General features: G+C 39.6%; 1 long non-coding RNA gene across 1 annotated transcript in view; it reads left to right on the forward strand.

Moving 5' to 3' along the window:
• Positions 1–7,443: 7,443 nt before the first annotated feature.
• Positions 7,444–25,867, forward strand: part of LOC148110049 (uncharacterized) — a 221,966-nt gene continuing 203,542 nt past the window's right edge. Inside the window, exon 1 of the long non-coding RNA XR_015724318.1 lies at positions 7,444–7,627. This is a non-coding gene — a long non-coding RNA (uncharacterized LOC148110049). The remainder of the gene's footprint in view (positions 7,628–25,867) is intronic.

Consider the following 25,867-nt stretch of genomic DNA (forward strand, 5'->3'; position numbering starts at 1 on the left):
AATATAGAGGTGCCTGGAGCTTGTGTAAAGTTCTCTGTGCCATTTGAAAAAGGTACTCAGAGAAAAGATAGGCTGATTTTTAATTTTGATGTTTTACTCATCAGTTTAAGTACATTTATGGTTTGCTTTGCAAAATGTCAACAGACATCCCAAGCGGATAACATTTAAAAAAGATTGAATTTCTTGTATTTACTCTAATATCATTTCAAAAATATGGTCATTAGTGCCTACAGGTTCATTGGTTAAAAACAACCCACTTAAATGATTATTTAAAAACATCTGACAACACTTTTTGTTATTTTCCTCATTGTCCCAAATTCTTACTGATTAGAATTCAGCAAGATAGAGATAAAGGCTTCATTCTAGTTCTGATGCATTTAGGAAGGGCTTCAAATGGCATTCCCATCTACAAGATGGCCAAAGGACACTCTGAGAAGAAATAATATATTGTCTGATGGTATTACTTGTTCATTTCATGTTATAAATAACATTATGCTTTTGTATATTATATACTCAGCAATTGACAAAACACTTTCACATAAATTATCTCATTTCATGTAAATTATCTGAAAATAACTTTCTAGGATAGACTGATAACAGTTATCCTTATTCTATGGTAAAGGATATGGAGGTTCAGAAATTTTGAAAATAGCTCACTTTATTATGGAGTGCTTTCTTTGTGCCAGGCAGTGTTCTAAGAACTTTCCATGTTTTAATTCATGTGTTGGCAGCTGTAGGAAGCACATATTATTATTCTTGTCTTCCTTTTTATAGACTGAAGTGCAGAGGTACAGAGAGATAAAGTAACCTGTCCCAAGCTACGGAGTGAGTAAATAGTGAGTCCCGTGAAAATCCACCAGTCTGGTTCCAGACCCCAGTGATTAACTAGCACACTCTCTACCCAGAGTTCAGCAATTTGCCCAGGATATTTGGCCACTAAGTTTTGAATCATTAACTTAGAATATGGGTCTTTTTTTTTTTTTTTTTTAAAGATTGTATTTACTTATTTCTGAAAGAGAGAGACAGCACAAGTATAAGCAGGGGTGGGGGGCGGTAGATGGAGAAGCAGACTCACTGATGAGCAGAGAGCCTGATGCAGGACTCTATGCCAGGACCCTGGGATCATGACCTGAGCCGAAGGCAGATGCTTAACCGACTGAGCCACCCAGGCGCCCCTGAACATGGGTCTTCTGATACCCAGCAAAGTGCTTTTCCGTTGTGCATTTGGTTGTAACTTCTCTTGTCTTTGCTTTATTGTGTCCCATGTTTTACTACCTCATGTACTTCGCATATTCCCCCTAATGGAATGTGAGCTTCCTTAGTACAGAAAAAAGTGGATGATTCTTTTTATACCACGTGGGCTCTCCCTACTATGTCTGGAAATTCTTCTAACATAAGAGGGAGCTGCTTAAAATGTATCGAATCGAAGTTGCGAACTCCTTGAACATTTTAGGCCTGAAAATATGCAGCTGAATATTTGGTGACATAAAAGTGGTTGACAGTGGGAATGGGACAGTGATTAAATCGGGAAAGAAAGGGAAAGAGTTGATATGATAGGAAAGAGTGTGATAACCATGTTTATATAATCCTTACTATGTGCCATACACTTTTTATGTATCAACCCATTTGATCCTTAGGACATTCTACTCCGAGCTGTATTTCCTTTTTATGAATGGGGAGAATGAGGCACAGAGGTTATATGACCAACACGTAAATACAGGTGTTTGTGGGTGTGTATGTGTGTAAAAGAAGGAGACAGACAGTCATATGCATTGTTGCCCATCTCCCCACCTCCCACACCAACAATTCCCAAGGGTTTCCTGTTATATTTGATTTTCTTTTTTCTGTTTTTTAAAAAGATTTTATTTATTTATTTCGAGAGGGAGAGAGAGAACACAAGTAGAAGGAAGGGCAGAAGGAGAGAGTCTCAAGGAGACTCTCCCCACTGAGTCTGGAGCTGGATCTCATGACCCGTGAGATCAAGACTTGAGCTGAAACCAAGAGTCAGCCACTCAACCAACTGAGGCACTCAGGCGCCCCTATTTATTTGATTATCATCAGATATTTTCTACCTTAGATGCTCTACACTACTGAAGTTTCCTCCTCTAGCCTCTACAAGGTACCACACTTATCTTTCTAAAATATATATTTGATTCTGCTCCTTGTTTTAAAGCATTTGCTGGTTCCTCATTGCTAAGAGGTTATGTGGCCAGCCACATCACAGCCCTGTTTTACATTTTCATCATCATTTCTCCCTTCTTTTCCCAGACCTCTTATTATGATTGTATTTAAACCCTTTTTAATCTGTGGATGGACCATTTTCTTTAATTCTCTTGTGACTGTTGGGAAGGGAAAATTTTTCTTTACCCTTCAGAGGTTCTTTTGACTGGTCTAAGAATTAGATTGACATGAGACAAGATTAACAGGAGAAAATCAAATTTAATTTCATACATACAGGAAGCCCACATACATTCAAAGGGGAGGAAAGCAGTTCACAGGGCAATAAGAGAAGCAGGTGATTGGTAATTAGATGTTTGCCTTGCCATACAGATGGCTCATCCAGATAAAATTTATCTCTGGTAGAAGCTCTCATTCTGAGAAGGACCCCCAATTTAAATTCTTCTAGGCAGTTAAGGGAGGGACAAAAAGTTTCTGTTGAGGTAACTTGTCTAACTTAGATAGTAACTTGGGTAGTACATTTTCAGACAGATCTGTCTGACCCCCGAACCTATAAACTTAACCACTTCATTTTGCTTCCTCCGTTGATTTCCAATTTTAGCTTATGTGATTGTGTATCACATTCTCTTCATTAATATGAACTCTGGAAAAACCAGTTATTTGATTTGCATGCTTTCTGCCTAGTGCAGTGTCAGTACTATAGAAGAAGCTCCAAAAAAATAAAAAAGGACGAGAAGCTCAATGAACACGGTTAAAAGAATGAATGGATATCATATAATCCCTATTCTCTGAGCTGTATTTCCCCCACGTGGCCCATTGTATCCCACACCACGGATCACGATCATGCTGCTTCACTTTATTCTCCCACGTTACTGACTTCTGAGGTGGCTAGTCACAAAATCGACCATTTTGACAACTGTTGCCAGTGAGAGTCCTTATTGAACACCGTTAGTAGGAATGGCCAGAAAATAATGACAAGGTATGATCCACTCTGCAAGACTTGGGCTGCAGGCACTATCTTTTTTGTTTTATATTTTTGAGTTGAATCAGAACTAGCTTGAATCTTATCTTCATGATAGACATAAACAGCAATGTTATACCCTTCGATTACCCCTTCCCCTATTCAGAAATATTTAAGACTCTGGCTGACTCTGGCCCCGGGAGAACTCACTGTGGGGCCGTTGTGGCATTGCTTCATTTTCCCACACGGTGCTGCACGGATCTCCAGGCCAAATGCGCCTCTCAATGAGAGCATTTCCATAGGACACGCATCTTAGTGCCCATCCTCTGGGTTTGCAAACCATCCAAGGACTTGCTAGTAAGATACCATGCTAGATAGTATCCACTGGCCATATTCAACCCCTGGGGATTCACCTACAGGGATCAGCAGTCTTCCCCTTCCCTTGCCCCAAACAAAGGACCGATTCCTCTCCTATTTCTGATGCTAGAGCTTGTTGGTTAATAGAAAGGTCCGGACCACAAAGACAGAAATGTCTCTTTACTTCCACAATCTGGAAACATTCCCCTTCTTTTATAAGAATTCCTTCTTCCAATGACAGATTGGAAGACCTCATGCTATCTTCTTGCTAAAGGGGCTGCAACAAGATCTTCACCAGGTCGTCCTTTTAAGTAGTTTAATGTTTAGCGGGGTCCCCAGTTGAAACAAAAAAATGCCAAAACTTAATGGTACACATAAATGAGAGTCGCCCTTTTTAGAGGAGTCACTTGCTGTACAGAATTGTAATTTGCCGCCATCATCTAAACCGTTTTTTGATTCCGTCTTCAGGTTTCAGAGCCTGAAACCCATTTTTTTTTTATTACTCCCAAAAGAGAACAAATATTTAGGTTTGAAAATGGATTCGATTTTGGAAAGAGCCCAGTGTTATTTGGCTGAGTTTTGTGAATAAACTCAGTGTGAAAAGCTGCTTTTGGTATTAAAAGGAGGTGAAACTATAAAGTAATGGCACTGATTTTGTGAGTCTTAACAAGTCCAAAAGGGACTTTCCAAATATAGTATCACGGCTAGAGTGTCAGGGAAATAAGTATATAGCTTCCAAATGTGACTACACCAAGGATGGCACAAATCTGAATACAAATATTTGGTACATTTGTGACCAACTAGTCTCATTACTGTCTATAAAGGTACAGCTTACCTATTGTGTCCAAAATTCTTGCTGAAAATAGCAGTGTATGGGTGCTTCTCAAATTCAGCGTGAACACGAATCCTCTAAGGTGGTTGAAATGCAGATTCTGATTCAAGAGCCCTGCTGTGGGCCCAAGATTCAGCATTTCTGAACAGCTCCCAGGTGATGGTCCAGGGACTTCTCTTTGAGTATCACTGTCCTAGACTCTCTAAATAGCCCTCTTAAGCAAGTTAAATCTTGGTTTGCACATTGATTTTGGTGCCCATGTTAAACTGCATGAATTATTTTGTTCCTTAGCAAAATATTTGTTTGTGTTCATATATATGAACTTTGCATCAGAATAGAGAATTCTCTGTGTACATTATCAAGCCATGACCTTGTGCCATTTTCCCTAGATTGGATATTTTCTTTATTCAGATCATAACAGAAGTTTCCATGGAAAAAATGATAAAGTAATTTACTGTTCACTAATTATTACACGGCAGATATTATCACATGAGAAAAAGCAAGGTACATTTTGATATATTTAAAGCTGTTATTTCTGATTTGACAATTTTTGAAACTGATGTAACAAAAGTTCTTTTGCTAGCTAGCTAAAAACAAAATCCTATTTCACAGATAAAATGTAAACAGCTAGGATGTAATTGGAGGACTAAATTTTCACAGCTACAAAAACACAGCTGTGAAACATAACTTTAGATTGTAATAAAGCCAAATAGTTCTGCATGCTAATAATGGATATTACAAGTAAAGATGAGAATGACTTTGTTAGAATTTTTTAGTGTTTAAATACCTTCACTAATGTTACCTGTTTAACTGAAAATGTTTTCAAGTTACCTGCCTCATATATATCTATTGAATGTCTAATATGTGTATTTTGCTAGGAACTAGAGATAGAGAGTTGAATGATCTCGATCTCAGGTGTTCTGGTTCTTTCAAGGAGTTATTTTGTATTACATATGTCCTGTGTCAGTTTGTTTGAGGTTTTTTTTTTTTTTTTCAGATTATAAAACTAGTTCATGCAAATTGGAAAAATATTAGAAAATACAGAAAAAAATTACAAAAGGTAAATTATACATTATTAAAAGACCTACCACTGTTAATATTTTTATGTTATATTTTATGTTTCTATTGACCTAATTCTAAGTATTATTATTAATGGCTTCCTGGTGTACCTTATTATTTTTAACTGTGGAAATAACTCTTGCTGGTCAGGTTCAAGATATATTGCAATTGAATTTTTATACCTATGTTGGTCTGGGCTGAATTTTGGAAACCTACAATAATGTTTTATATGACGTGTGTGTGTGTGTGTGTGTGTGTGTGTGTTCGGGTGGGGACTTACAGTTAGTAAGGAACTGAAGCAGCAGCTAGAATTCCATCTAACTCTGTAAATACTAGTAAGCTAGAGACCCTTTATGATATAACTGATAGTGTTTATATCCCCAGAGTTACTCATGTGCACGTTGTGTTTTGCTTTTTCAGTTTTGTGATAAATTTCTTAGATTGTGATAATTTTGGATTGGGAATCAGTGGACCCCATTCTTTTCTAAAATCTGTTGCACATTTTTATCATTTGTAAACAATAACTACATATTCTCAGTTTTCTTGATATTTTGAATTTTGAAATTCTGTGGCTATTTTAAAATTTATGTCTTGCATATAAATAGATCTATCCTCATAGATACCTTCACATACTTTTTTTAAAAAAAGAAGATAAAAGTTTATTGAATACACCACAAGGGAGTGACGGGCAGGACAGCAAAGGAGAGACCGCCTGTGATACCTTCATATACTTTTGATAATAATCTGAATCAATGTAAATCTAAAATCTCTTTTAAAATCTCTAATTGGAGGGGTTCCTGGGTGGCTCAGTCAGTTGAGTTGGTCAGCTCTTGATTTCAGTTCAGGTCACGATCTCAGGGTCCTGGAATCAAGCCCCACATTGGCTCCGTGCTCAGCGGGGAGTCTGCTTGAGGAGTCTCTCTCTCCCTCTGCCCCTCTCCCCACTCGGGCTTTCTCCTTCTCCCTCAAATAAATAGGGGCGCCCGGGTGGCACAGTCATTAAGCGTCTGCCTTCGGCTCAGGGCGTGATCCCGGTGTTATGGGATCGAGCCCCACATCAGGCTCCTCCGCTGTGAGCCTGCTTCTTCCTCTCCCACTCCCCCTGCTTGTGTTCCCTCTCTCGCTGGCTGTCTCTATCTCTGTCGAATAAATAAATAAAATCTTTAAAATAAAATAAATAAAATCTTATAAAAAATAAAATCTATAATTTGGAACAATAATGTAGAATAGACTTGGCAAATTATTGCATGTAGGCTAAATCTGATTCTCTACCTATTTTTTGTAAATAAAATTTTATTGGAACACAGCTACGCCTACTCATTTCTGTATTGTCTATGGCTGCTTTCAAGCTATAATGGTGGAGTTGAGTAGTTGTAAAAGAGACTGTATTTACTAGCTGAACTGTCATAGAAAAAAACCTGTTGACCCTGATCTAGATTAATGATCCTCTGGGTTAACAAACGTGCTTTTCTTTGGATCCTTAGAGTGACTATGAGTAAGTATGGTGTCTTAGTGACAATAGCAGGAAATGGAAATATGGAAGACATGCCTGGATCCTATAAAGCAGCTCCTGGTTTTTTAAAAAGGGCTTTTTCCTAAATAGCATTTACTTGGGTTTGATTTCCAGAGGTCAGCTAGATCTGCATCGGGTAAATGTCACATCTGTTGTCATGAGAGAAACTAGAGTGTCAGAGTGACACTCTGTGAGCCTGGCAAGATTCATCTTGAACAACTCACGCAGAAGCGTTTTCAATTAATGTGGGGACTCTTTGTAATAAAAACCAGGCCAGGAAAGCCATGAGCTTTTAATATCATAAGGTTAGAGGTGTTCTTTCACAAGGAATAGGGGCCAAAGTCATGTTAATAGTTGATGTACACATTCCTCATGAAGATTAGACAGTGCCTTGCTCAAGCCTTTGGAGGAAAGCGAACCCTCTCTGTGATTAGGGGTGTAAACTTTCAAGTATTGAGCGGGAAAGCGAGTTGCAATATTACTGGTGAAAAGTGTCCTCACTGACCGTGAAATACCCACCTTTTCCATAGACTACGGACTTGGAGGAAGCGTAAGCAGATATAGACCTCTCTGAATTCCCAATGAAGTCTGAGATGGCAGAGTTTGCAAAGCAGAAGATGAGACCAGGTCCAGGACTCAGGTTGCCTGAGGGGAAGAGTGGTGTGTCCTTTTTCGAGAGGCGCTGAAGAGAAGACAGCTGAAGGGACCTGAAGATGCTTGAGAGAAGGTAAGAGAAAGGGAGGGAGAGTGTCCACCTGGAACCTCCTCCAGGGGCCTAAATAGAAGACCTTGCCCCTTGGGGGACTGCAAAAAGTCAATACTTAAGTGTAGACTTTCATGACCTCGAAGTTTTGGATCCTTTGCTGCTGTGGGACACCCTGTGAGCCTTTAGTAAAGAATGCTAAAATAGCCATCAGAGTCTGGTTTGTATCATTCCGGTGAAAGGGTTCTGGAATGAATTCAGTTTGAATCTGAAGAAGTACCAATCCGCCCATTAGCAGACCACCAGCGAAGGGCTGCTCAGCCTGAGTGATCAGGGGCTCCTTCCTCTGATGCCTCACTCTTTTGCTGGACGGAAAAGACACTCTTGCTCTCTGCTCCAGAGAGCCTTACAACTGTTAAGTGAGTGGGAAATTATCAGTGGTTTGAGATGATTGGAACTGAGTTGAGGTTTTCTTTGTGAAGTAAATAGAAGATTTAAAAGATTATTGAAAATAATTTAATTTTCAAGAGAAACGGAAGCATCTTGTATCAGCAACAAATAGAAAAATTAACTTCTCTTTTTATTTATTCCTTTCAGCCTTTTTCTTGTTGTCATGGCATTAATTACTCTGATGCTATCACAGAGAATGGAAATGTACCAAATTCTTTTCATTTAGAAAATATTTTAAAAATCACTTTCTGAGGTTCAGATGATTTTGGGGAAAGATTAAAACTGAACCAAAGTTTATTCAGGTACTTGGGTTCCTCCGTCCCTCCCTCCGTCCCTCCCTCCCTCCCTCCCTCCCTCTCTCTCTTCCTCTCCACTCCTTTCCTTCCTTCCTACCTACCTACCTACCTTCTTGATTCTCTTCATCTGCTAGACCAATGTAACAATGTAAGCTGACAGCCTAAGTCATCTATTACATACTGGGAGGATCGACACGCTAGGCAGTGTTACACTAAAGTGTCTATGTAAGGATTGTCTCAGATAATAATGGCTTCTGGGGAAAGGCTGGTAAGTCGCTTGCTTGTTTTTATATTTAGGTAGAGTTTGACCTTCAAGTAACTGATCAATTAAAAAAATTACTTAGGGGCACTTGAGTTGGTTAAGCATCGGACTCTTGATCTTAGCTCAGGTCCTGATCTCAGGGTCATGAATTCAAGCCCCGTGTTGGCCTCCACTCTGGGTGTGGAGCCTACTTAAAAAAAATTCATTTCATGAAAACTAGTTAAACAAATATAATAAGTTATTAAGAAGAAAACATTAGGCTGAATCACATGAACTTGCTGATATTTAGACATCTTGAACTAAGACAATGGCAATTTTGTATGTTTCAAGCTAATACATAAATGGTTTCTTGAGCTTTCTTCCCCCCTTGTTTTTATTTATCCTATCGTAGTTTTCTGAGGCAAAAAAAAAAAAAAAAAAAAAAAAAAAAAGTGGTATTCCTTTTTCCACGCTTGGAAGAAGAATCTAACATACGTAGTATTTCTGAAGATCTTAGATATCCTTACTGGCTTTCTCTTACTCAGTTTTCTTCCTTTGTTTTTTAGATCCACTAATGCCCTAGAGCAGAGAGGGTTAGATGGTGATGTTTTGAGCTGAATTTAAGAGGAGAATGGCAGATTTTCCTGGTCCTAGTAGGGTCTTGCATAATACAGAGAGAAGGGTCACGTGTGGGTGATGTGTGAGAGTGCAAACCCAGACCATCCTGCCAGGCAGTGTTCTGGGAGGGGACAGGACCTCTCAGGCAGTGGTAAGGGGATGCTTACATTCTACAGTCTTGAGGGGCCGTGAAGGAAGGTCTCTGTGGCCAAGCTTTGGAAATTGTTTTGGAATAAACGATATGGGGCTGGTTGATATAATACATTGAAGACTGCTGGTCTTTCCGCAAATTTTCTGGACTACACTCTTATGTAACCACAGGAGGTGTTCCTAAAAATTCAGTTTGAATTTTCCCTCCACCTCAGCAGGTATGGGCAGAACCAGATTAATGTGTGTGTGTTTGCACACACTCGTGCACATGCACACATTCCCTCTCTCTCTCTCTCTCTCACACACACACATGCCCGCACACACACACACATTGTTTCTCGCACCCACATGTCATGGTGGAAATTCACACTTTTTACCTGAATCTCGTACTATACAGATACAACAACTGATGGACTGAACACTTCACTTTCCAAGTGGTTGCTATGCATCATAGAGACATAACTTACACTTGTCTTTTCACTTGACTTTTATAAGGTAGGAATCTAATGAAACTTTATTTCTGATACTCTTCGTTTCCCATCCCTCTTCTCCACCCCTCCCCTTTAGAAGTGCAAAATAAACAAGAGGTAAGAAATACAACTTGAAATGATACTGAGCATTCTGCAAGGAATCAATAAATAGTTGAATGAGTGGTAGAAGGAAAAGGACTTGGTATAGGGTTGTTAGCATACGAAGTTCATCTCTTCCACTACTTAGTGCATTGCTTTCTATCTTTTCATCTCTTTGGGTTACCCTCAGTGCACAATCATTTTCCTGCCGATGGGCTGATCTTAATTTTCTCTTGAAAGAAACCTGTTTTTCTTTTGTTGCCTGAATTCTCTCCCCCCTCTTTTGTTTCAGGTCCAAATTCTTTCACATTTCTTATATTGGATGTATTCTGGCTGTGCAAGCCTTTTTTGTTTGGGTCCTTGTTTTATGATTCTTCACTCAGTGTTGAGCTTTACTAATTGAGCATGTATGCACCATAATTCACCATAATAATTCAAGACAGACCTAGTCAGGATCTGAGACTCACATTTTTTATAGTGCTCTTTAGGCGGAATTCTGGGACTACTGGTCCATGATTGGGCTGTATGACCACTCTGAATAAAATGGAAGACCATGATGAGATTGGCTGAATTTTTTCACTGATTTTCTGAACTGTAATTTCTACTGTGTGGTTCACATATGGCGAGAAATTTTTTTAAGCCCCAAGTGGAATACCTAAGATACAGATAATTTTTTTGTCCCTTCAAAGTATGAGAAGTAGTCTGGGAAACTGGCCAACATGCTGACATTTCCTTGGCATTATTACTTTTTTTTTTTTTTTACAACAATGGGAAGAATATTTGTTATTGGGACTGTTCTAGGAAATCTAAGAACTATGGCAGTCATAATCATGTTGATTCAATTTTTCTGTCTGGTTCTCTCTGAATCTGGTGGGATAGAAACGGCTATCATTTTTCAACCTTTTATATTTTTGGAGGAAGGTAGTTCTTGATTATTGGCATAAAAGGTGATTCCATATGTGGGTATTATTCAGGGGGTACCCTGAATGTGTCTGGACAGAGATGTTTCCTGATACTCCACCTTAAGTAATTCATTTCCATATGTTGAACATATTTTTTTTTCTGCTATTGTCCTCTCTTAACAATTTAGTGTAAATTTTATCAGATTTCTTTATTCCTATTTTGAACAGATTCAACCAATATCAAACATTTTCAAGGCTTTTAGTCTAATGACAAAGGAGAGGAGAGAACACAGGGGAGGAGGAAGGGATATTTATTATGTTATTTTACTGTGTGACTGTTTCAAACACCTATATTAGAGACCTCATGGGTTTTCCCTTTTCAAAAGAAACTTAAAAATCACGCTAAAACCAATTTTCAAGTGTAGCATGAGTTAATGGTGGAACACTGTTTTCCTGTTACTACATGGATACTTTTACTAGAGTTTAAGGGGAGCTTTTCTTTGATTATAAAGATGAGGACCACATTTGGTGTGAAATATCTAGAGAGTATTTATCAGTAACTTGAAGGTGCTTAGCTACGTCTTTCAATATTTGTGTGACGATATATTCACAGATTCCTGCTCTTATATTAGTGTTGACGTTATTGATGCCTCTAAATTTTTTTATTTGTTAAACTATTTTCTTTTTATTTTTAACTCATCTTTATTGAGATATAATTAACATATAACATAGTTTAAGGTATACAATATATTGATTTGACGTGCTTATATAATATGAAATGATTACCACCATATTGAAACATTAGCTAACATCTCCATCACGTCACATAGTTACCATTTCTTTTTTGTGGCAAGAACATTTAAGATCTACTCTCTTAGCAATTTTCAAGTATATAATACAGTATTGTTAACTATAATCATGCTGTACATTAGGTCTTCATAACTTATACATCTTATAACTGGAAATGTGTACCCTCTGACCAACTTCTCCCCATTATCCTCAACCCTGAGGCCCTAATAACCACCATTCTAGTCTTTGTTTCTATAAATTTGATTTTTTTAGATTCTACATATAAGTGATATCATATTGTATTTGTCTTTGTCTGTCTGACTTATTTGACTTAGCATAATGCCCTTGAGGTCCATCCATGTTATTGCAAGTGGCAGATTTCCTTTTTTCTCATAGCTAAATAATATGTTCAACTCTTTTCTAATCTCCCTTTTTAATGTCTTCTAATTCCACATTTGTACACATTTGAATGCGTGTGTTAGATCCTTAGAAGTTGTTAAGTAGATATATTTCAATCTGAAAATGTACCATCATGTTTACTAAGGATTAATTCAAAATATTGTATAAAGATGGCAAGTTTCTTTTTCTTGTATATACTTTTTATCTTAGTCTGGTGGAAAATATACCAAAAGATTCTAATTTTCTGCAGTGGGGAGAATTTCAATTAGCATCTCATTAATTTTGGCTCCAATCAGAAGTCTGAAATTTCTTTGGATTAAGTAAATTCCTTGTTTTTTCTTTTAGCATGTTGAAATTTATTTAGTGTAAACATATATTTTACCGTAAACTAATGGCGTATGTTTCCAGTGAGTAATTTAGTAACTGTCTAGGTTGTGTTCTTACAAGTACAAGTGGTACTTTCAAGGCTTTTAGTCTAATGCTCTACTCATCTTCCTAGGTCCCAAGTCTAGCACGGTATCTAGTGTACTTTGGGTGCATATCCCCTTACATGTCGAATCAATGACCTGGTGATGATAGAGTAAGAGTAGGTAAGGATGATCAGGTTAAGTGAATATGGAATGGGGAAAAGCAAATACTTCGTGAAAACTTTGAGATTTTATCCATATATTAGACTACTGTTGTGAATATACTACATGAGAAGTAATACAAATTTGATATACTTGCTCAGAGAAGTTTTTTATTAAGCATCTTGGTCTTTGATGACTTATTTATGGAGACAATTAAAAGCAAGACTGATTTGTTGGCAAGATAATTATTTTAAAAATGTGAACATGTGACTTTAAAAGTTAATCCTATACTATCTGGTTTTGTACACTCAGTTTTCATAAATAAATAAATATATATATAATCTCTCCAACTATATTGCAAATTTGTTGAGAGTACCTGGGCTCTTAGCAATTTCCATTCCCAACATATGTAAGGAGATAATAACATTTATCAGATGTTAGTATTGGGTTCATGATTCACTGAGTGGTTTTGTATAGGACCTTCTGTGTGTTTCCCTAAATGTAAAATTGGGAGAATAATACCTTTTCTATGCTATTCATACAAAGTTTATATTTATGCTTTGCATCTTGTAAGGATGCTTTTTAAATGATATAAATTGAAATAAGAATAACTATTTTAGCAGTTTAACAACCAAGTGTTTTAACATGTGCATTTGAAACAGCAATGTATAAAGGCTTCTGCTTTTTTTGGAATTGCAATCCTGGTTTTGCTACACCTTGTACCTTGGGAACGATGTGTAAGTTCTCTGGACCCACATATATGGGTCACCTATAAATGGAATTTGTAATTTTTTCTTTATAGTGGTTTTGGGAGGTTAAATTTGATAGCATGTGTAATTCTTAATGTTGTGCCTATCACAAGATAGATATTCAACAAATATGGACATCATCACCTACCCTGGCTTTCTGTCTTGATCTCTTGGGAATTTGAATGATGTCATAGTCTCAAGTAAAGTTGGTCTGTCTTTAATCTGCATTTTTTCAGAAGGTCAGACCTGCATTTCTAGTCACCTTCCAGAGATCTATACATTGTATCCTTACCTGCCCCTAAAACTTGACATGGCCCAAACCAAATTTAAGTTTTCAATCCGTTTTTTCCCCTTCCAGTATTCCCTATTTGTTATTTAAATCACCATTCTGTAGTAAGCAGTCCAAAGACTTTGGGCTAAGTTTCATTCACTTTCTTTCTCTTATTCTCTGCATTTAATTTGTTGGAATTTGGGAGAACTGACTTAGCATATCATAGTAGAAGGCCAACTATTTCCTCCATCCCCAAACAATGCCTGAAGGATGTCAATTGCTGGGTGAGGTCAAAATCTTCCAAGTCTGGCCCTGGCTCTGTCCACAGCCTCCATTTCTGGGAACCTCACGTTAGATAGTGCTGGGTGAACCCCAACTCATTCTTCTCTGGCTTTCTGATGTAGACTCCTGGCCTTGTACTCTAATTTGGGATTTTTTTTTTTTTTGATTTGAATAGGCACGATACATCCAATCAGATTACAAGTTTCTTTGTAATGATCATATTCCAGGTTGCCACCTGGGTTAACATCTGGGTTAGAATTAGTTGTATCCAGGTTTCCTTAGCCACACATTTACACTTATTTTACTTGTCAAGTTTAAAAAACAAAACTCGGGGTGCCTGGGTGGCACAATGGTTAAGCGTCTGCCTTCGGCTCATGGCGTGATCCCGGCGTTATGGGATCGAGCCCCACATCAGGCTCCTCCGCTATGAGCCTGCTTCCTCCTCTCCCACTCCCTCTGCTTGTGTTCCCTCTCTTGCTGGCTGTCTCTATCTCTGTCGAATAAAACAAAAACAAAAACAAAAAAAACCCAAAAAAAACAAAACAAAAACAAAACTCACTTGTTGTGGGTTGAGGATTCCTATTTGTACTATGAGAGAATTTATATACAGTGTTGTCAGTCAGTCCATGAGATTTTTATTTTACCTCACATACTTATCTTGTGTACATCCTGTTACTTCCAGTTCCGTTGACATTATCCAGGCAATCATTACCTTTCACCAGCATCATTGTTCCTCTGGTATCAGGCTGCTTTTGGCTAAAACAATTGGAAAACAAACTAAAAGTAGCCTCAGTGACAGGGACTTTTTTATTCTTCCCATAACAAAAAGATCCTAAGTAGCAGGCTCCAGGGTTGCTGTAATAGTTTAGCATGTCAGGGCTCTGGACTGGTGTTCTGTGACTTCCTTGACGTGCTCCCCATGGTCACAATATGGCTGCAGCAGCTCCAAGCCTCAGGTCCTGACACAAGGGCATTTAGTTGGCAGGAAGGAAGTGGGGAGAACTTCTCCCCATATGTCTTATCAAGGGAGAAAAGCTTTCCCAGATAACTCTCTGGAAGACTTCTCTGTACATCTTATTAGCCAGGACTGGGCCACTTCCCTCTGCCCTAGTGCAAGTGTAACCAGGTAAGTGAATATCTGCTATTTCTAGTCTCTGTATTTGTTAGGGAGAAAGAGGAAGGTTGGGAAAGCTCTCAGGTAGGCATTTAAATCTTTCTGCATTTCTGCCAAATGTGCTTCCTTGAGTACATTTCTAAAGAAAATGTCATCACCCTGGTTTTAAACTTTCAGTAACTTTGTTACTAGCAAATATGGTATATAAATAATCCAGCTCCTTCTTTCTTCTTCTACTTTATTCTCCCATGGCTATTTGGTGAATCTCGAACAGACCCAGCTCATCCTTGCGTTCACACCTCAGCTCATGGCATTTCCTCCTCTTGGAATTTCTTCCGCAGTCCCACTGAGGGCCAGCTTCAGCACAGTTGCTTAGCCCTACGGCTGTCCCCTGCACGAAGTGGCTCGGTTTCTCTCCATCAGCTGGGATTTCTCTATTCTCTCAACTTCCTCAGCACTTTCTGTCCACTGTAGAACCTGACCACTCATGGACTTAACATTTGAGTTTTGATTACTCACAAAAGCCCATAAAAGTTCAATTCAAAGGCATTTGGAGCATTGCTGAGGTGCAATCCAAATCCTGAGTGCCGCAAAGTGGGAGTACAGTAGTGAATTTTCTCACGGGAAGTGAGTCATGCTCGGCCGAGTGTCTAGACCTCAGCGAGGCTTCACTGTTCTTTCTTTGTTGTAATATAGGCAGTAAGTTTTGTGAACTCATTAAAAGCTGTGCTCCGTTGTGGAAAATGGCTGTTAATCGAGAGAGAAAACTTTAGATGAAGTTGAAAAGGTAGTTAACTTTTGGTTTGAGGAGAGGCATAGGAAAGGGGTAATTCTCCAGTCAATGTGATTTATGAGTTTGCCAGGGGCTTGGGAAGATACTTGCAGATTCTTGATTTTATGTTATAGACAACTCTTACCTTGTATTGCGATTATTATTTATGTCTAAGACCCCTTGAGGACAGTAAGATTTCAGAAGGCAGGGAGCAAATCATATGATGTAGTTTGGTGGTTCTAGAGGCCGAAGAATTAGGATTAATTTATAACTCTGCCAGTTCCCTAAGACTGCGTGACCTTTGGGAGGACAGTTGACTGTGCAAGCTTTTTGCTTCCCCATCCATAAGGTGATGGGGAAAAAATACCTATTTTAGAGCTAGGAAATGGAATAGCATCTGGCAAAGTGCCATGTAAATTGTAAACCTATAGATGATTAAACGATTATCAATGTTTATGTCCCCACAGCATCAGTCATGGGACGAGGCACTAAGGAAAGATTTGTTGAATGAACAGGTGAATGAGGGAATGAACAGAAAGCTATCACAATAGCCTAGTTATAAGAATAAAAACACTTTTCTTTCCATAGTAGTGTCTCTGAGGTTCTAAGGCATTTTATTTGCTTGCATTACTAAAATATGGAAATCAATAAAAATCATTACTGAGAATTAAATAGCACTAGGTTATATCAACTTTAATATGAAGCTGGATTTCTTCTTTGAGTGCCCTGGCTATTCATAAACTGCTGGGCCTACACCGCACTGTTTATGGCAGTACTGGAACCCTTCGTGTGTATCACAGCTTTGTAGTTCCTCTGGGACGATCCATTATGCCACAGATCCATTATCATCTATAATTCTCTTTAAAAACCTAATAAAATTTACTGTAAGATGCCTGTGCAGTGTATTGTCTTCAAACATAACCTTTTCCACATCTTTCTTGAGTGTTGAGCTTTTAAAGGATCTGGTATTATTGGAATGGTAGCTCCCTCGTGCTTCGGATTTATACCTCTCCAAGGTAAGGAACACAAGGTGCTGCTATCCTGGCCAGAAAGGGTTTAGATATCGAGGAAATCTGTAACTAGCTTTACCCTGCTGCTGGGCCAACCAAACCTAATAAGCTACAATGCCACGAACTGGTCTGGGCAGTCATTAAATGGCTTAGTTTTCTATAACCACCTATAGAAAAAGAATGATTTTCCTCCCTCTGGAGAACATGCATTATTCCAGGTAAATAATTTGCACGTATTTAAACCAGTCACAAACTAATGCCCCAGGGAGATCTTGGACACCAGAATGCACGCTAGGATGTTTTTCTGGGAATAATGTCACTACCGTTCAGACTCACCGTCGTCTTTGGCCATCGTTCCTGAGATTCAAGGGCATTGAAATTGACTCCGCCCCCCCCCCCATCAGTGAGGTCATTCACTGTTGTCCCTGCTCAGGGATCTTTAACGGTTGTGTTTTGTGTTCCCTGTCCCATGGCCAAATACAGGGGAATAGCTTCTCTCCTACCCGTCTGTTCTGTGTCCTAGTTTCCTGCATTTGAGTTTATGAATGCCTCAGAGCATTGTGTGTAGTGGGAGTGGCAGTGGGGGATTATTTGCAGAAACAACCAGTCTGTTGACACAGGCAGACATCACTTGAGCAGGGCTGTCACTGGGAGAGGTAGTGGGTAAGACAGGGCACGGTGTCCTCAGGTGCCAGAGGATGGAGCGCCACATAGGATGTGTGGTGGGCTGAAAAATGGCCTCCCAGAGATAAGAACCTCCTAATCCCTGGAACCCATGTGTGTTGCCTTAAATGGCAAAAGAGGCTTTGTAGATGGGATGGGGTCAAAGATCTTGTGATGGGGAGGTTCTGCTGGATTAGCCAAATGGGTCCTAAATATAATCACAAGGCTCCTTATAACAGGGAGGGTAGAAGGTCAAAGGTGGAAGGTAATGCAGTGATGCGAGCAGGGAGGGGAAAGGCAATGTGATTTGGGGTCATGAGACAAGGAATGACGGCTCCTCGAGCTGGGAAAGGCAAGGACCACATTCTCCTTTAGAGCCTCCAGAAGAAACTAACCCTTCCTTGATTTTAGCCCTGTAAGACTTACTTGGGACTTCTGACTTCCGGAACTGTAAGGGGATCAATCTGTGCTGCTTGAAGCCATTACTTTTGTGGTCATTTGCTGCAGCAGCCACAGGACAGTGATACTGGTGGTTTGGCTGGAGTGGCTTGAACCTGGGTGGTTGGCAGTGAAGGCTTTTCTCCCTTTACAATCCAGGGCATTCTAGCAAGCCGGTAAGCAGAGGCTGTTCAGTTCCCCTCCCTGGCCTCTTGGGCACCACGCCCTCTTCCTCGAGGCTAGGATCAGGGCCCTTCACTCTTTTGAGTTATTTTCTTCATTTTCTTTCTCAATAGACCTTGATGGCCCATAAAGCCTAGAATCAAAATCAGCTGCAGGAGTTGTCCACCTTCCTCAAATTCATGTAGGGTTTAATTTTCAAATGTTCCTTAGAAAATATTTATTCAAATGCACCACAAGGAGGAAGGTAAACAACGTGCTTGTGTTTCCACACGGAAGCAAGTGGAGCATGTGTGTCCTGCTGCACAATTGTGTCCTAGAACTCCTGGGTATCCTTTCTTCCTTATTTTTGTGGCAGAGCTGGAATTACTGCTTCGGTTGCATGCCCAAATTCCTCCTGGGAGGCACCTTGAACTGATAATAAAAGAGAAAAGATTCCATACTGTGTGCAGAGTTCTGTAATTTTTTGCCTGGGCAAACCTTAACCATAGCCCAGGTTTTATATTACAAAAATGCACATAACAAGTGATTGTATGTCAAAAGCAAGTATTATGTAAGAGTTGGAAAAGAATCTTATCTATCCAAAGCCATAACTTCCAAATAAAACTCCTTTTGGAGTTGGCAGCACAGATGTCTGATTTAGGCCTATTCTGAATAAAACTGGCTGAGTTATCAAAACCCCATTAATCTAATTTGTTTAAACTTAAGTAGTACCTTATGCCTGGCTTAAACAGAGTTTAAATGAAAAGGGAGTGGAAATACTCAATATAATTAAGATGGCAGACCCAACTCATTTATAAAAAGAGAAGATGTAAAGTCAACAAAAGAAGCCCTGTAGTATAGTGTTTGGCTTTGAAAATGCTAAATAAATGGAAAATAATCTAATGGTAACAATAACAGATATGTGAAGCTCATTCAGGATCTTCAAATGCAGAATTTTCTCTATCTACCTCCTTTTTTTCTTCCCTGATGCACATCTCACTAAAATGCACAAACGAGTCTCATTTTATCTTCTAGGCTGTGGCCTGTAGTGTTATCTCCTGAGAGCCTTTAGTGTAACCTAAAGAAAACTGTCAAAAAAAAAAAATACATACATCTAAATGCTGCCAATTTCAAACCTTATTACTAGAAGCCATAGGCTCTGGAATTATCCTTGTCAGAGCGAAGAAGGCAGCCAACCTTCCCAGCAGTCTCTTTTGCATCTCTGAACTTCAGTAGCATCGAGTTTCTAGGGCTGGAACTAATGGTGTGACAATTGCACGGTGCTCCCTCCTCTCTTCAATTCTGTTTCTAAAGGTCGGGATGACCTACAGCGTGACAAAATAAGCTAGTTGTTCAGTTGAGCCAGGTGTCCTTTGAGAAGCTAAGAAAAGGACTAACAGTGTCACGAAGTCATTAGCGTGCCATATATTATAAGCCATAAATGACGGCTCTGAGTGACACTGTCCTGCTTGAGTCTGACACTTCCTGCTGGAATCCTCCCATAGCGGGTAGGAACTGGCACCTCGCCAAACCTCTGTGCCATCAGAACCAGGGACCGTGGGCCTAGAAATTGGAGCAGGTCTAAGAAAGTTGATTACAAACCGACGAAGATATATATATCTTTTATGTATGTATATATAATATATAAAAAATATAAAAAATTATATATAATATATAAAATATATATAAAAATTATATATATAATATATATTATATATATATAAAGAAAATACTTATTTGATTCAGGAGACAAGATCTTTCATGTGGTATCATCACTGCCAGGCTATTTTAAAAAATCAAAATGTTGTGAATTGATGAATTTTCTGTAAGTATTGGCAGGTGTAACTGGAATCATCCCAGAGTACTCCAAATCCTACTCACCATATCTCCCAGTCTGTGAAAAGTAAATGAAGGGAAACAAAAACTAAAATAAACAGCAGATTGCCCATCTAATATTGGCGTTGGTCCATCCTATCAGCTCCTAAAACCTCCAATCAGTAAATTCTGCTTTCTGATCATTGTCAGACTGCCAAATATTGGTTAGATGAGTCCTGGTAACCTTCCTGATTCTGAGATTCTAGATTCTATGTCTAGTGAGCCTCTGTACCAATGTCTTGCTAACTTCTCATCTACTCTCTTGCACATTATCCAGGCACAAACTGTTCCCCTTTGCTGTCTCCTCCATCTCCAGCTCAGACACGGTCTTTCCCCGAGAGTGGCCCCTTTCACCTGCATTCTCCCTGGAGCCTGTAGCATTAGCCTAGTGATGCTAGTAGATTGGGTAGCAGTGGGGTTGGAGAAGGAGACTATGGGTCCCAAGGGCTGCTGGTGGTCCTAAATTATCAGAACACTAGGGTATGCTAATCTCGGAGTATTCTTGCCCAAACTCTCAGAGTTCTTTCTATTTTGGTGAACATTTTGTGATTTATAAATATGGCTGTATTTTATGAGACTCACAAGTAGAATCTCAAGAACTTTCTAAAAAAGCTCCTTGCTTCTAGTTACTTGAGTTGCGTATCACTCAGGACAGGTTAGGGTGTAGTAACAAATCTTCCCTCGAATCTCGGGTGCTCAAATCAACAAATATTTATTTTTCACTCAAGTAACATGTGTACCATAGGTTGGCAAGGTGCTCTGCTTCTCAAGGACCTGTGTACTAGAACTCCATTATGACTCATGCCTCCAGATTTCCTGAGGTCAAGAGAATGTGGTGAATTGTGTACCAGCTCACAAAACTTCTACCGCAAGTTACATGTCACTTGATCACATTTAATTGGCCAAAGCAAGTCCATGTTTATGTTGGTTTTGTGAATCAGAATATTTATGAATGACCCTAATGAATCCTAGATTTTTGTGGCACCAGGTCCTCCAGTTATGCTCTGTGATTTCTTCCCTATTCTTATGAAAATTTTTGCTTTTTTAGCTCTTTCTACTGCTCTTTCTACTTCTCTAAGTGAAGCTGGCTTTCTCATTAATGATGTTATTTTCCATGAAATTCCTCCCAGCACAGACTTCTCCTTTTCCCCTTCCTTTATCACTAACACAGAGGACAAAGAAAAGGGTCAGCATCCTTTGTTCACGATTGCCAATTCTAGGTTATTGCTCTGCTGTTGAAATTCGGTAATCTGCCCTCTTTACAGCCGTCCCATGCAACCCTCCTCTATGGAGCTGCTATGGGAGACTCGGGCCCCCAGTACTTTCTTTGTTGCCACCTTGGTGACTCCAGTTTCTTACTTCCTTGACACCAATGATCCCCACCTCCACTCCATCCTCGGGTCTCATCATCTATCTGCACATCTCTAATTGTGAGTATCCAGCCTCTTACCAAATCTCTTTAATGTCAGTCATTCTAAATTTGTTGCTCAGACTGACCCTGTCTTCACTTTCATCACAACCCTGCCTCAGCTCTTCTCCCTCCTTTCTGACATCATTGCTCTCCTGCCTATCCCGCTTTCCAGGCCCAGCCAACTCAGCAGCGCCTTTGTTTCTTCCCTAAAATTCCCCACTGACCTTGAACTTCCAGTCACTTCCTTGCCGGGCTGCCGAGTACTGCAGGAGAAAGCTGTGCTGACTGAGTCTGCCACACATTCGCGCTCGTTCCCTTTAACCAAGCCGTCATTTCTGCTCAGCACTTCTTTTATTCATCTCTTGCTGACTCACTGCACATCCCACACAGCAGTTTTTCCAAACATTTTTAACTCTCTTTGAGATTCAAGCCCCGCTCCAGATATGGCCCCAAAATACCTTTTCAGTTTCATCTCTCATTTCTCCCCAAAAGCTCTTTGCCTTGTGCTTTCCAAACTCCATACATTTGCTCTTCCTTTTATACCTTCCTGTTATCTCCACTGAAAATGCCACCTAATTTACTTCCTCCTCTGTGGAGAGGCTTTTCTCCTCTGACAGAGGTTGTGATTTGTTGTAAATGTCCATGTGACTCTTATTACCTGTTATGGGACCTAGCAAATACCTCATAGTGGGTCCTTGTACAGGAGTACCATCTCCCCGGTTTTATTGTGTGTCCCTTGAAAGGAGAAACCATGATGGTTTGTGTACATAGTGTTTCTAGATGACGTCTTGCCGTTCACAGGTAGATGTTCCGTTGATGCTTGGTGGATGTAGTTTAGTTAGCTGGCTGGAGAACAGTTTTTTCCCCCTTCTTCAGAAATAGTAAAAGTAAATTAAAGGTAAAGATGTTTTTCATCTACTCTGATTATTTACGTTTTCATGTAACAGGTAGTTTTGGATGTTAGTACTGGTAGATTGAATGTGTTTGGAGAGTAGTAAAAGCGTTATGTGAAAGAGCCATATTTCACGTAATGTTCTTGAATTCTGTGATTCCTTTCCATGCAGGTGAATTAAGATCTGTATTTCATTACTCTTTATTTTATCCATATTTTTAGTATCTGAATCAATAAAGGCAATAGCTCACGTGTAGAGTTTTGTCTTAAAGCAAGCTGCTTTAGGTTCTGGTCTCCTGAAATACATTTTATTTAAAAGTAGATGCAACCTTTTTGGGATTTGCATGTAATACCTTATCCCTGCCTGAGTGTGGAATTGTTTGAGAGATAAAACAAAAGATAGTCAGATGGCGTGCCCAGGTGTCCCCTTTATTACCGGTAAAGCTGATGTTGAAGAATGTGGGCAATAATAGGATTGCTGTTATCATATTGCGGAGCTAGATCTGCTCATCCAGCCAGGGGCAGCCCCAGGTTAGCACAGCCCTCCCATGTGGGGTCCTGCCCCTGTATGACTTCCAGCATGGAGGAGCAGAGCAGAATGCCAGCGTCCTATGGTAGACGGGATCTACACATGTCTCTGGCTACTCCCTGTGCCTGCATACAGGGAATTTCTCGACCTGTTGAGAAAGCAAGGTGGGGCAAAAAGGTTTAGTACTTGGGGAAAAATACTTCCTCATGGAAACCAGAATGGGGTAAGAGCATTCTTGTCTAACACTCTTGAACACGATGGTATATTGTGTGTTCCTATAGGACGATTGATGGTCATCACTGATGAGCAATCTAGTCATTTCTGTCTCTGTCTTGGGTGATACTTGTAATATTAACCAAACGCTATATTTATTTTGCAACTTTTATCGGACACTCTTAAGACCTTAAAATAGGTTAAAAACCATTAACTTCTTAGATAAAACAAATTGATGTACATTATTACTTTAGCAGGCTCAACCATATAAACACATGGGAATAACAGTCCTTAATCTAAATAGTAGATTAATAATCACGTGGAGGCTTCGACATCACCACACAACTGAATACTTTATCGATGTGAGATTAATGTGACTAGAAGGAATTTAGCCAGGACAAAGCATATCCAAGCATTTTTTGGCCCACAGTAAGCCCCTTCCCTAAGCCCCTTCCCTAAAAACTTTTAAGGGTACGTATACATTATGTTTACTCTTGACAATGTCTCTCTTTTTATTTACTATATTTTACTATATATTTACTCTCTTTTTATTATATTTATTATTTATTTTGGATCCGGTAACTGATCTACCCAGTTAAACGATGAATACAGTGAGAGAAAAAATTGGCTTGATGGCTCAGTTAATGGACAAGTACTTTTCTGAATTTACTGTTGCCTAAGCTTTACTCTTAACCCTTGTTTTACTAATTATATTACTTTCGGATTTATAGTACCTGATTTGTGCTGTTGTATATTGACTCGCAGATCGCTCCCCACGTTTATCAAGATTTTTGCCCCTGCCTGTCCAATCAGCATCCTGCCAGTTCTTTCATTCCCTTATTCCCTCCTCCAACAATGCACTTTGATTTTGTTAAAGTCTTCAAGCCCTTGAATTTCCTTCTGATTCCTTTTACCCCATTGGTTCTTCAGTGTTTTATATTCTGTAGTGCAGGCCTGTTCTTTGCTCAGTATCCCTTGAGGGAATCGCTTGTACTCTTAATTTCACTTTATGGATTGGATGGGGCTGTTATCATCCCCTGGATCCAGGGGTGGACATGTGACCAGGCTTGGCCAATCATAATGCTCCATTTCTTCAGTTGTAATGCTTCATTCAGGGGTGGACATGTCAATCAGATTTGGTTGGCAATACTGGGGAAGAAGCACCCTCTTTCTCTTGGGGTTTCTAAACTGATGAAAGGTAAGCCTGTTCCTGCTGCTGATCATTTTGGCTACTGCTCAGGGAGGACCTGTCAGAGAATGAAGCCCACACAGATAGAAAAGCAGAGCTGAGAGACAGAGTTAGCTTCCAGTTCAAGCAAATGAAATCAGATATACCTAAAGGGATACTTACTCTTCCAATATTCGGTTTCATGAGCCAGACGATTCCTTTTCTCCCCTCTGCCAAATTGAGTCCTAAATACTTCCCTTCTTATCTAGACTGGATACCATTTCTTTTTTCTTTTTTCTTCTTTTGGCGTCTCTCTCCTTTCTCTTACACAGATATTTTGCCACCTTACATGCTTTGGATCAGTCCAACGCATCTTCTTCATGTCTAAACTGCTGACTGCTAATAGTATCAGAGAACTACCAAAGTTGGTGCCACTACAACCTTTTGACGCTCATTTTTAGGTGGGCCCTTGATGCTGCCCGTTGAGCCCTGACTACGTGCCAGGAACTTTTCTAGGCACTAAGGATACAGAAAAGAATATGTTAGGTAAGACTGCTGCCATGTGAAACATTCTATTAAGGCAAACACTTAAGCAAAAATGCAAATAAGTGCATGATGTAATTTCAGGCAGTGACACATGTTACAAAGAAAAAAATACAGGCTCTGGGGCTAGAGAATGACATAGGGTTTGGAGGTTATTTCATATGCTTTAGCAAGGAAAGTCTTCTTGATAGCCCTTTGAATAGAAACTTGGTTGAAGTGAGGGAATCAGTCATGCAAGGTCTCCAGTAAGGAACAAGAAGCCCAAAGGCCCTACAGCAGAAATGAACATGGAATGTCCCAATGATAAAAATGGAAGGTTAGTGTGACTGGAGTATAGGTAAAATGGAAGGAAATGAGACACGTCAGAGGCAGACCATGGTTTGAACACACAGAGCCAAACATCTCCTAAAATCTCTACCTGGTTATGATGTTACCACATTAAACAGAACAGTGAATTTCTAAAAGTGAATTTCTTAAGATTTCCTCTTACCCACCAACTTCTCTTCTCTCTTTAGTTCCTATCTCAGCAAATGGAACTACCATCTATATGGGCACCCAAGTAGGAACTGCACAGTCATACTCCTTTTTCTTCATGCCTTTCGTCTCATTACTCACCAATTCTTATCAATTCCACCTCTTAGATTTAGTCTAAATTTGCCTTCCAGCCTTTCTGCTAGTGTCTTAGTTCAGGCCCTTATCATTTCTCTCTTGGGTAGTACAAGACTCCTTACCCTCTGTTCTTGTCCTCTTGCTGTTCATCCTTCATATCACGGTGATTTCTGTAAAATATGGTTTTGATTTTGTTACTCCATTTTATAAAATCCTCTAATCCTCTATTTCCCATGGCCTACTGTCCAAGCCCCTTAGCACAGCATACAGGGTCTTTCACAGTCTGGCCCCTGCCTACCTTTCCAGTTCCTTCTTCCCCCTCCATCTCTCATTTTGTTCCCCACTTTACCTGAATGGTGCCTTGCTCTGCATTCTGCACACTTGCACTCTCCCTCTGGAATGACACTATGGCCTTTACTTTCCTGGATAATGCCTACCTATTTTGCAAGTCTCAGCTCCAGGTTTCCTTCATATCTATTCCCATAGAACTCCATATCTAGCCATGCTTTAGCCATTTTCACATTGTTTTGCAACTGTTTGTGTGTCTGTCTTTTGATGGCAAACTCTTTGAAGGCAAATT

This window comes from Ursus americanus, chromosome 5 (assembly GCF_024610735.1).
Source record: "Ursus americanus isolate L20-20 chromosome 5, mUrsAme1.1.p, whole genome shotgun sequence".
NCBI lineage: Eukaryota > Metazoa > Chordata > Mammalia > Carnivora > Ursidae > Ursus > Ursus americanus.